Genomic DNA, 9,120 nt, shown 5'->3' on the forward strand with positions numbered 1-9,120 from the left:
GTTTTTCCAGCTTCTCTTGGAACAGAGTTGGATTTTCCTGTGTCTGTCCACACTGCAGATGCAGGGAGCTGAGGACTGTGCACTAAGGAAAGAGTGATGTTGACTCATGAACCCGTACATTGTGCCAAGATATCTTTCATTGATGGCTGCTTCCTGCACTTTAGACTTTGGGCATTCCCTTAGTCATTTCTTGTGTAACTTGAGTGTCAGGACTCATAATAATAAGGCATCATTCTGTTAAGTTTCAGTTTGGATAGGTTGCTATAATTCTTAGATGTTTGAAAGCTTGAGAAATTGTGCTCTGCTAATTTCAAAGACTCTTATTATACCTGATACTTGTCACATTAAACAGCAATGGCACTGCTAGTCCCTAAATCGTAAATTTTCCATTTCTTCTGCCACTCACAATTAGCCTTTTTCACCTTATTTGTTCTAACAAATTTAATTTATGGATGTTGGTTGCACGGACTATAAAACTCGCTGTGATTTTTGTAAGTATGACTCAGCCTTATGCATGATAAGCAGGAGCAGTTGTTTTTATGGTCAGAGATGCAAATTATAGCATCCTTTTCATGCTTTTCTGGCCCAGCAAGGGAAAAAGAACAGATAGAAGCATCAATGAACTCTGCCATGTAAGACTTATGCACACACACACGAAAATGCATTTGACATATTGATATCTGTATACTAATGGACAAGGATCAGAAATGCAGTTTGATTTGTTGAAATAATTGTTTTTAGTAAGCAACCAAATATTAGTTAGTAGTAGAATATATACTACTGTTGATGTGCATGGAATTTGGCAGAGTGTTGAATGCAAAAGCGATGGGGGTCCCTGCTGTCTTGGAACTTGCAGTATAAATGTTGACAGTAGAGAATACATAAGAGGGAGAAAGCTGGAGGTCAAGGGTTGCAATGGTTGAATAGGTCAAAATGTAGTTATATCTATTTAATATTTAGACTTGGTTATAGTGGGGTCCAAGAATTAAGGGATAATGGCAAGGGCTTAACAGGAAATTTGAGCTTGAGGAGGAATCCAAAGCAAGACACAGGCCCAGCACTAGCACATGACCAGGTGGGGCACTGGCCCGAGGGCCCAGCATCTCACACAGGGCTCCAGGGGGCCCTCCCGGGATAAGAGCAGGCCAGCAGCAGAGGTGGGAATTGGCGGGCAATGGCGCAAGCAAGCCAAAGCAACTGTCTGTCTACTCAGCTGCACCACTGCCGGAGAAGAAAAGCACCAGGAGGGTTGCTAAGGAGCTGCCCCGCCTATGTTATTTCAGGCATGGGATGAGGACAGAGCTTACTGGCCTGTGGCAGTAGAAGTGAGGCAATGCTGAGGAGAGGAAGTGGCTGGAAAAGAGCTTAATTATGTCTGTTCTAATGTCTGCTCAGAAGTAAGCCCCGTTGAATTCAGAAGGGCTTCCTCCCAGGCAAATGTAGTTAGAATTGCAGCCTAAGTGGGATGTGGAGCTTAGAAGGAAGGTAAGAAGGCTTTCCTGGTTTTCTAGGCTGCAATCCAATAATGTCTACTCAGAAAGCTCCATTGGGTTCAATGGGGCTTACTCCCAGGTAAATGCATAGGATTGCAGCCTTAATTATGTAATAATTATTACCTCCCCATCCCCACTTTCCCTTTGCCCCACTGGGTGTTTTAGTTCCCGGGGGGGTTGCACACATAACCCGTGTAGTTTCCGGCATGAGTGTTCCATTTGTGGAGCGGTGCACCCTTGCACTGCCTGCCCCAGGGCAGGTTATATAGAGGAGGAGGCAGGGAGCAGCAAGGGGGCATAAAACAGCCCCCACCTGGTGCCGCTCAGGGAAAAGGGTCCCTCCCTGGTTACGTTAGCAGTTTGCAGACCTTGCTTGCTGGTTACCCAGCAGTCGGGGATGCAAGTTTTCTGTTGGGTTTTTCCTTAGGCTTTCGAATTCCTTATAACGGTCCATGGGCCGCCTTCATGTTCTGAAATCTAAAGTCTGTACTGGGTATGAAAATTGACAAGGAAGTGCAGGCAGGGCGGGTGCTTGACCCTTTCCTATCACCCCCACTACCTAACCTTAGGGTGTCTCTGCTGGGTATTGTGCCCAAGAAGGCAGCAGGAGAGTTCAGGCTAATTCACCACTTGTCCTACCCGCGAGGACAGTCAGTTAATGATTTCATTCCTGATAGTCTATGTACAGTCCACTACACCTCCCTGGATGCTGCAGTACGTATGGTGCAGGCTTGTGGCTAGGGTGCATTCATGGGTAAGTGTTACATTAAGTCCGCTTTCCACCTCCTGCCCGTCCACCCTGCAGACTTTGAGCTGCTGGGCTTTGCTTTTGCTGGCAAATTCTATATGGATCGGGCATTACCCATGGGATGCTCGATCTCTTGGGCGGTGTTTGAGCACTTTAGCTCCTTTTTGGAGTGGGCAATCAAGAGACGGACAGGTCTGAATGCAGTAGTGCATTATTTGGATGACTTCCTGTTTGCGGTAGGGCTGGCACAGGTGAATGCCAGCACCTCATGGCACAGTTCGAGGACATGGTAGAAGAACTGGGGTTTCCTTTGGCCATGGAAAAGACAGAAGGCCCAGCCCCTGTCTTGAGTTTCCTGGGTATAGAAATTGATACTGGGAGGCAGTGCTGTAGGCTGCCCAAGGAGAAGCTTGAGATCCTCTAAATTAAGGAAGTTGCAGCTAAAAAATTTTTCTCTCCACCCTCCAGGAGTTGGCGGGGCACCTAAATTTTGTGTGCAGGGTTGTAGCACCAGGCAGAGCATTTCTGAGGCGAGTTTATGATGCCATGGTTGGGCTTTTATGGCCCCGCCATAGGTTTAGGGTGACAGCTGCATTGTGCGCTGACTTGGCTGTGTGGTCCTCCTTCCTACAGGATTTCAATGGAATACCCTTTTGGAGGCAGGACCGCCTCCTGGAGGCGGAGTTACAAGTACAATCTGACGCATCTGGGGCTTTTGGATTTGGGTAGTTTTCAGGTCTTCCTGGTGTAACGGGCGATGGCCTCAGGTATGGATTCAGGAAGGGCTGACCAAGAATCTGACCTTTCTAGAATTTTCCCCGATAGTGGTGGCAGTCTATTTGTGGGCTGAGAGGTTGAAGGACTCTACTGTCCATTTTTGGTGTGATAACATGGCTACAGTCCATGTTATCGATTCCCTTACATCCAGGAATGTACATAATCCAGGGTTATGGGCCTCATCCGCTTTTTTGTTCTCCAATGTCTGTGTTTTAATGTTCTTTTCCGGGCACGGCATGTTCCTGGCATTGACAATAGTGTTGCTGATGCTCTGTCACAGAACCAGATGGACCGTTTCCGCCAGCTGGTGCCACTGGCCAGGGCTCAGCCAGAAGCCATGCCCCCTGCGATTTGGGAGATTGGAGAGCAGAGTTGGGGAGGGCCAAAAGCCTTTCCATTGCCCCCAGCATGCTCGCCAGCTACTAGAGAGCAGGTAGGGCGATTCAGGAATTCTGGGCCGGCAAGGGCTATGCACTAGAGTGGCCTATTCTGGTGAGTCACCTGCTGGAATTACTGGTGGACGGCAGGAGATGGGGCCTGTCAGTCTGAGCACTTCAAGGTAAGCTGGCGGGGCTTTCTTTCCTAGCAAAGGCTGGTGGTTTTCCAGATCATGCTGGGGACTTTAGGGTCCACCGTATGTTAGTTGGGTGGGCTAGAGAACACCCTACAGCCCCTGATCCCAGTCACCCTTTCTCACTGGACATTTTACTGGGTATGGTGGGTCAGTGGGAAACATTATGCTCCTCCAGCTATGAAGCCAGACTATTCCAGGCAGTAGCCCTTACGCTGTTATTTGGAGCTTATAGGATAGGAGTGGTGGTGGCTGGATCCAAGTGAGACCTGTCTCAGCATGCCCTCCAGCTATCAGATGTGTCCATGGAGGGGGATGGTGCCTGTATAAAATTGAGAAGGTCTAAGATGGACCAGAAATGTAAGGGGCAAACTGTATGTTTGGCCCCTTCCTCAGTGCCTAACCTCTGCCCTGTGTGGGCTTTGCAAGTTTTTCTTGTCATGGGGCATGCCCTAGTGATGTCATGGGGTGTGTGCCCTAGTGATGTCATTAAGCATGATACATTAAGCATCAACCACAGTTGCTTGGAGCTAAATTTTAACTAAATTTTAAAATGGAAATAAGCTACAAAGTTTACTGGGTGATCATGGGCTACACACCATCTCTCAGCCTAATCTGCCCCTCAGGGGAAAACAACAGAGGGGGACCATGACCACCACAAGGAAGAAGGGCACACTAAAAATGTAGAGCAAATAATAATTTGAAAATAATAATTTACAACCATAGTGTGAAATCAAATACATTATCAAGACATAATATGAAGAACTATTTATATAAGCTTGAATGTCAAAGATGTTTATTATTTACACAACCTGTAAAGATATTTATAGTGCAATCCTATGCATGTTTACTCAGAAGCAAGTCCCAATGTATTCAATGGGGGTTACTCAGAAAGGGAAGCATGCACAGGATTGCAATTCAATGATAAGGAACTTCACTTACCCAATCCAAAATTCAGAATCATGCCACTTTAAGCTGTTTTGCAACTGTTTTATACTTGTTTCATGGTTATTGGATTGTAAATGGCTTTATTTCTTGTTGTGAGCTGCCTTGGTTTCCAACCCTACCTCATAGGGTTGTTGGAAATATTCCACATGCACACACACTGGAGATGTAAAAATACATACACCCCATATAATAGTTTATTGTCAAAACCAGTTGGCCATTGCAGAAGTTTTTTAAAAAAACAATCAGTATTAGTTTCCTGCCAAATAAAAGGAGTGACACCTAAGTAAGCCCTGCCTTAACTGCAGGATTGGAAGGGGAGAGAAAGATTTACAACACATTCCTTTTCTATGGTCACTCAAAAGTTCCATTAATTTTTAGCACAATCCTAACCGTGTCTACTCAAAAGTAAGTCCTACTGAATTCAGTGGGGTTACCTCCCAGGTATGTGGAATTAGCATTGTAGCTTTACTCCCAGAAAAGCTTCATATTGGGAAGGTTTTCAAAACAGGTTATGAATCAGACAAATAAATTGTCCTCTTCAACAGTCCAGTAACATTTAAACTTGTTTGACTCCTTAATTAGAAAAGTATAACACTGCAGCATGTACACTTTTTAAAACTTTTGTTCAAAAATTATTTGAAAGATAAAATGTATAATATGCCATTTTTGCAAGTAATTAACAAAAACCTGCATGCAAACTTTTATGCGTACCAAGATCCTGCTGTGATCTTCTGTTGTAGTACAATCCTATGCATGTTTACTCAGAAGCAAGTCCCAATCCTGTACATAGAAAGTAGTCTCAATGCTGTTGAAAGCTATATATTTACTGAATTCCTGTTGTGAGACAAGCAGGAAAAGGAAAGTGTGGATTTAGGTATTGCATAGGGGTCAACAAATCTTGTCAATCACAACCATGACTTCACTTATTGGCTTAAAAACCTGAAAGTGCAGGGATTAGAACAGAGGGAACTAACAGAAGTTGCAGGGGGTCAAATGACATTTTCATTTATATCTTTTGAACCAGACCACCTAGAAACTTTTTTTTTAATGAAAGCTAAGAGTCAAGAGATTAAGCTGACTCACCTGGAGATCCGGAGAGCACCCCCAAAAACCAGAGGCTCTGGGCAAAAACTGGAGACCTGGCAACTCTATTCTTCCCTCTCCATTTTATTCTTTCAACACCCCTGTGAGGTAGGTTAGATTGAGAGACACTTACTGGCCCAAGATCACTCAGCAACCTTCATGGCTGAGCAGGGATTTGAAACCAGGTCTGGCAGGTGGTCCTAGTTATCATGTGTCTCTTTAACTTGGAAACTTGTACATTTATGATGCCTGGTGGTAACATGGCATGTTCTCTTTACAGTTTGTCCCTAGAAAGGCCTTTTTTTTTCAGTCCTTCATACAAAGTGTTATATTAGTAGTACTAAGAGCATTAAATCCCTGCCAGTGCTATCTTTTATTCTGCACCAGACATCAAAGGTGATTCCTCTTATTAGACATTTTTATGAAGGTTTCTGATGGAGTGAGGCATGCTGGAGTATTGTGTTGCATCTGTATTTATATGGGTCTACAGTATCTGAAGGTTTCTCTGCATGTAAGCCCTGTGATGTGGAGGTACCCTTTAGTGCCATTTTTGTGCACTATACACATTTTTTATAGGTGAATTATAACAGAATTACTGTGAATTCCTTTTTTTGAGAAATGGAATTTTAACTTTTTAAAAATAGTATTTGCTTAAAAGGGCAGCCGTCAATCTACTGTTCTGTCCTTGGCTTGCCCTGGTGCTCTGATATAACAGTGCCACATCACAATAAGGGGTTCTAAGACTAATTCTAGAATGCCTCCCAATATCTCAGCTCAGTTGAGTAAGTTGTGAGTGCATGGAAAGGACCATTGCAGCATCTGCCTTGCATGCAGAAGGTCCCTCAGATTCAGTCCTCAATGGCATCTCCAGGTAGGAGAGATGCCATCAGGGACTAAACCTGAGAGACCTTCTGGGAAAGACTCCTGCCTGAAACTCTGGAGAGCTGCTGCTAGTCAGTGTAGACAGTACTGGGCTAGATGGACCAATGATCTAACTCAGTATAAGGCAGCTTCCTATGTGAGTAGAAAATCCTGGTGGAGAATTGAAAAGTTTATTTGAAGTGCTTTTTTCAAAGCTCTTTGCAAATGACAGGAAAGGATGAATTCACACTAGGGTTGCCAGGTTCATGGCCTGAGACTGATTCTGTATCTTTAGGAGAAGAGAAAGTCAGCCAAGTGCAGGTGTCCTTGTAACTCTGTAATGAGAAAAACCACAAGGTGGAATTCTCCCTTCCCCCTGCACAACTTTTAAAGATACAGAAGACCTCTTGGTTGCCAGGCCAAGCCTCCAAGAGGTCTTCTGTATCTTTAAAAGTTGTGCGGGGAAAGAGAGAATTCCACCTTGTGGTTTTTCCCATTACAGAGTTGCAAGAACACCTGCACTTGGCTGACTTTCTCTTCTCCTAAAGATACAGGGTCAGTCTCAGGCCATGAACCTGGGAACCCTAATTCACACAAACACACTTTTTTGTCCGTGCAAACATTAAAGTAGAGAAGCTAACAGAAACAGTGAAAAATTAGAATTATTTCCTAGTACATTTTGTGGAAGATCCCAGGCTCTGATACTATTCATATAATCTGCCTATCATTATCATGGTAAACCAGAATAAATTCTTAGGAGCTGAGGCCTACAAAATAGGTAAATTTACCCCAACATATTAAAATAAATCAAAATTTTGTATTTTTATTTTATAAGAGGGGGTTGCAATCAGGGCCAGTGCCAGACATGCCGGGGCCCTTGGGCACCAGCTTGCCCTGGGCCCTGGCACGCATGTGCACATGCACACATACACGTGAGTGTGCACCCAGGGCCAGCCTCAGACACGCTGGAGCCCTTGGGCAAAAGCCTGCCCCAGTGCTCCCATTCCGCGATTCATGCACGGTGAGAGCTTCAGGACTCTGCCATTCCTTGCTTAACTTACCTTGTTCTGCAGTTGCGCAAGCAGCAGTGCCCTTAAGAAAGATGGCGGCTGAGGTTTCCCTAAGGAGCTGAAGCCTCTGCCGCCATCTTGGTTCATGGCAGGAATGCGAGCCCTCAGCAAGCATGCGTGCCATCCGCCAAGATGGTGGCAGAGGCTTTAGCCCCTTAGGAAAACCTCAGCTGCCATCTTTCTTAAGGGCACTGCTGCGTGCGCAACCGCAGAACAAGGTAAGTTAAGCAAGGGAATGGCAGAGCCCCAAAGCTCTCGCCCTGTAATCCACGGCAAAAATCCTGCCACAAATCACGGAAGGGGAGCAGAGGGGCCCCTCAGGGGCTCCTGTAGCCTCAGGGGCCCTCGGGCCAGTGCCCCAACTGGCCACCCCTTGGAACCGGCCCTGGTTGCAATATTGGGGAAGGTTTGTTTTCTTTGAATGGAGTGGAGCCACAAGGGAGGAGGAATGTGGTTTGAGGAGGAAAGGGAGTGGACAAAGGCCCACTGATACCTTGTGCCGAAGAGCCCCCAGAAATCTAGAGCAGGCCCTGGGAAGACAGATACATTTTATTTATTTATGTTACATTGTGGAATAGCTATAGCACTGGGAGAATGGATAAGACCAACGCTCCTTGCTCCGGCATGTGAATGAGATTATAACGAGACTTGCAAGTTTAAGTATTGGTTGTGACAGATTAACATATAGGAAGTCAGAGAATAAGAAAAACAATTCAAGCAGAGTTGCTTTATTTGATGGAGGTCCTGCTTCACCCTAGCAGTTTAAATGGTAACATTCTGTGCAAGATTGTTTGCATTAAAAGCTACATGTTGCATTCCAGCTAGCTGTAGAGCTGTAGAGCTTAGTGTACATTTACAAGATGAATTTACGCAGACCATAATAAATTGGGAATTATGCTATATAATGCTGCTGCAGCTGTGTGTGTAATAATGCGTCATTTTTAAACTCTCCTTTGGGGGGGATACCAATGGGGGCTGTCGTGATGAGTCCCCACAGTTCAAAAGTTACCATTACCTCCAGTAGCAGACACCTGTGGGTCAAACAATAAATATAAGAAAAACCTAAATCTGTTTTGGGATAGAGGAGGGATGGAGAAACTCAGGCCTGGAAACTGAATGTAGCTCTCCAGGCTTCTCTCTCTGGCCATCAGGCCTCCCCTCAGGTGATGCTCCCTATATTCAGGCCATGGCCCTCAATGGCCTTTAATTTTGTTAATATCTTGCTTGTTTGAATGCAGGTGTGTGTGTAGAACCCCTGGACTTTACATAGCTGGAATGTAGCCCACTGTACAAAGATAACAATCACATATGTTGCCCCACCCACTTTTGCATCAGGCATGTAGTCCTTAGAAGGCTTCCTCTGAGGAAATGCAGCCCTTGGTCTGAAACAAGGTCCCCCACACCTGGAATAGAGCCTCTGTTTAGTCACTGAGTCTGCATGCCCTGGTTCTGTTATTCCAAAACCAGTAAATATATAGGTAAAGCTTGAAGTCATTTCCCCTACAATGTATGCACCTCATCTGGTTAACCTCTATAACATAACCCTATAAGACTTTGGCTCAAATGATC

Source organism: Rhineura floridana, chromosome 1, assembly GCF_030035675.1.
Source record: "Rhineura floridana isolate rRhiFlo1 chromosome 1, rRhiFlo1.hap2, whole genome shotgun sequence".
Lineage (NCBI taxonomy): Eukaryota > Metazoa > Chordata > Lepidosauria > Squamata > Rhineuridae > Rhineura > Rhineura floridana.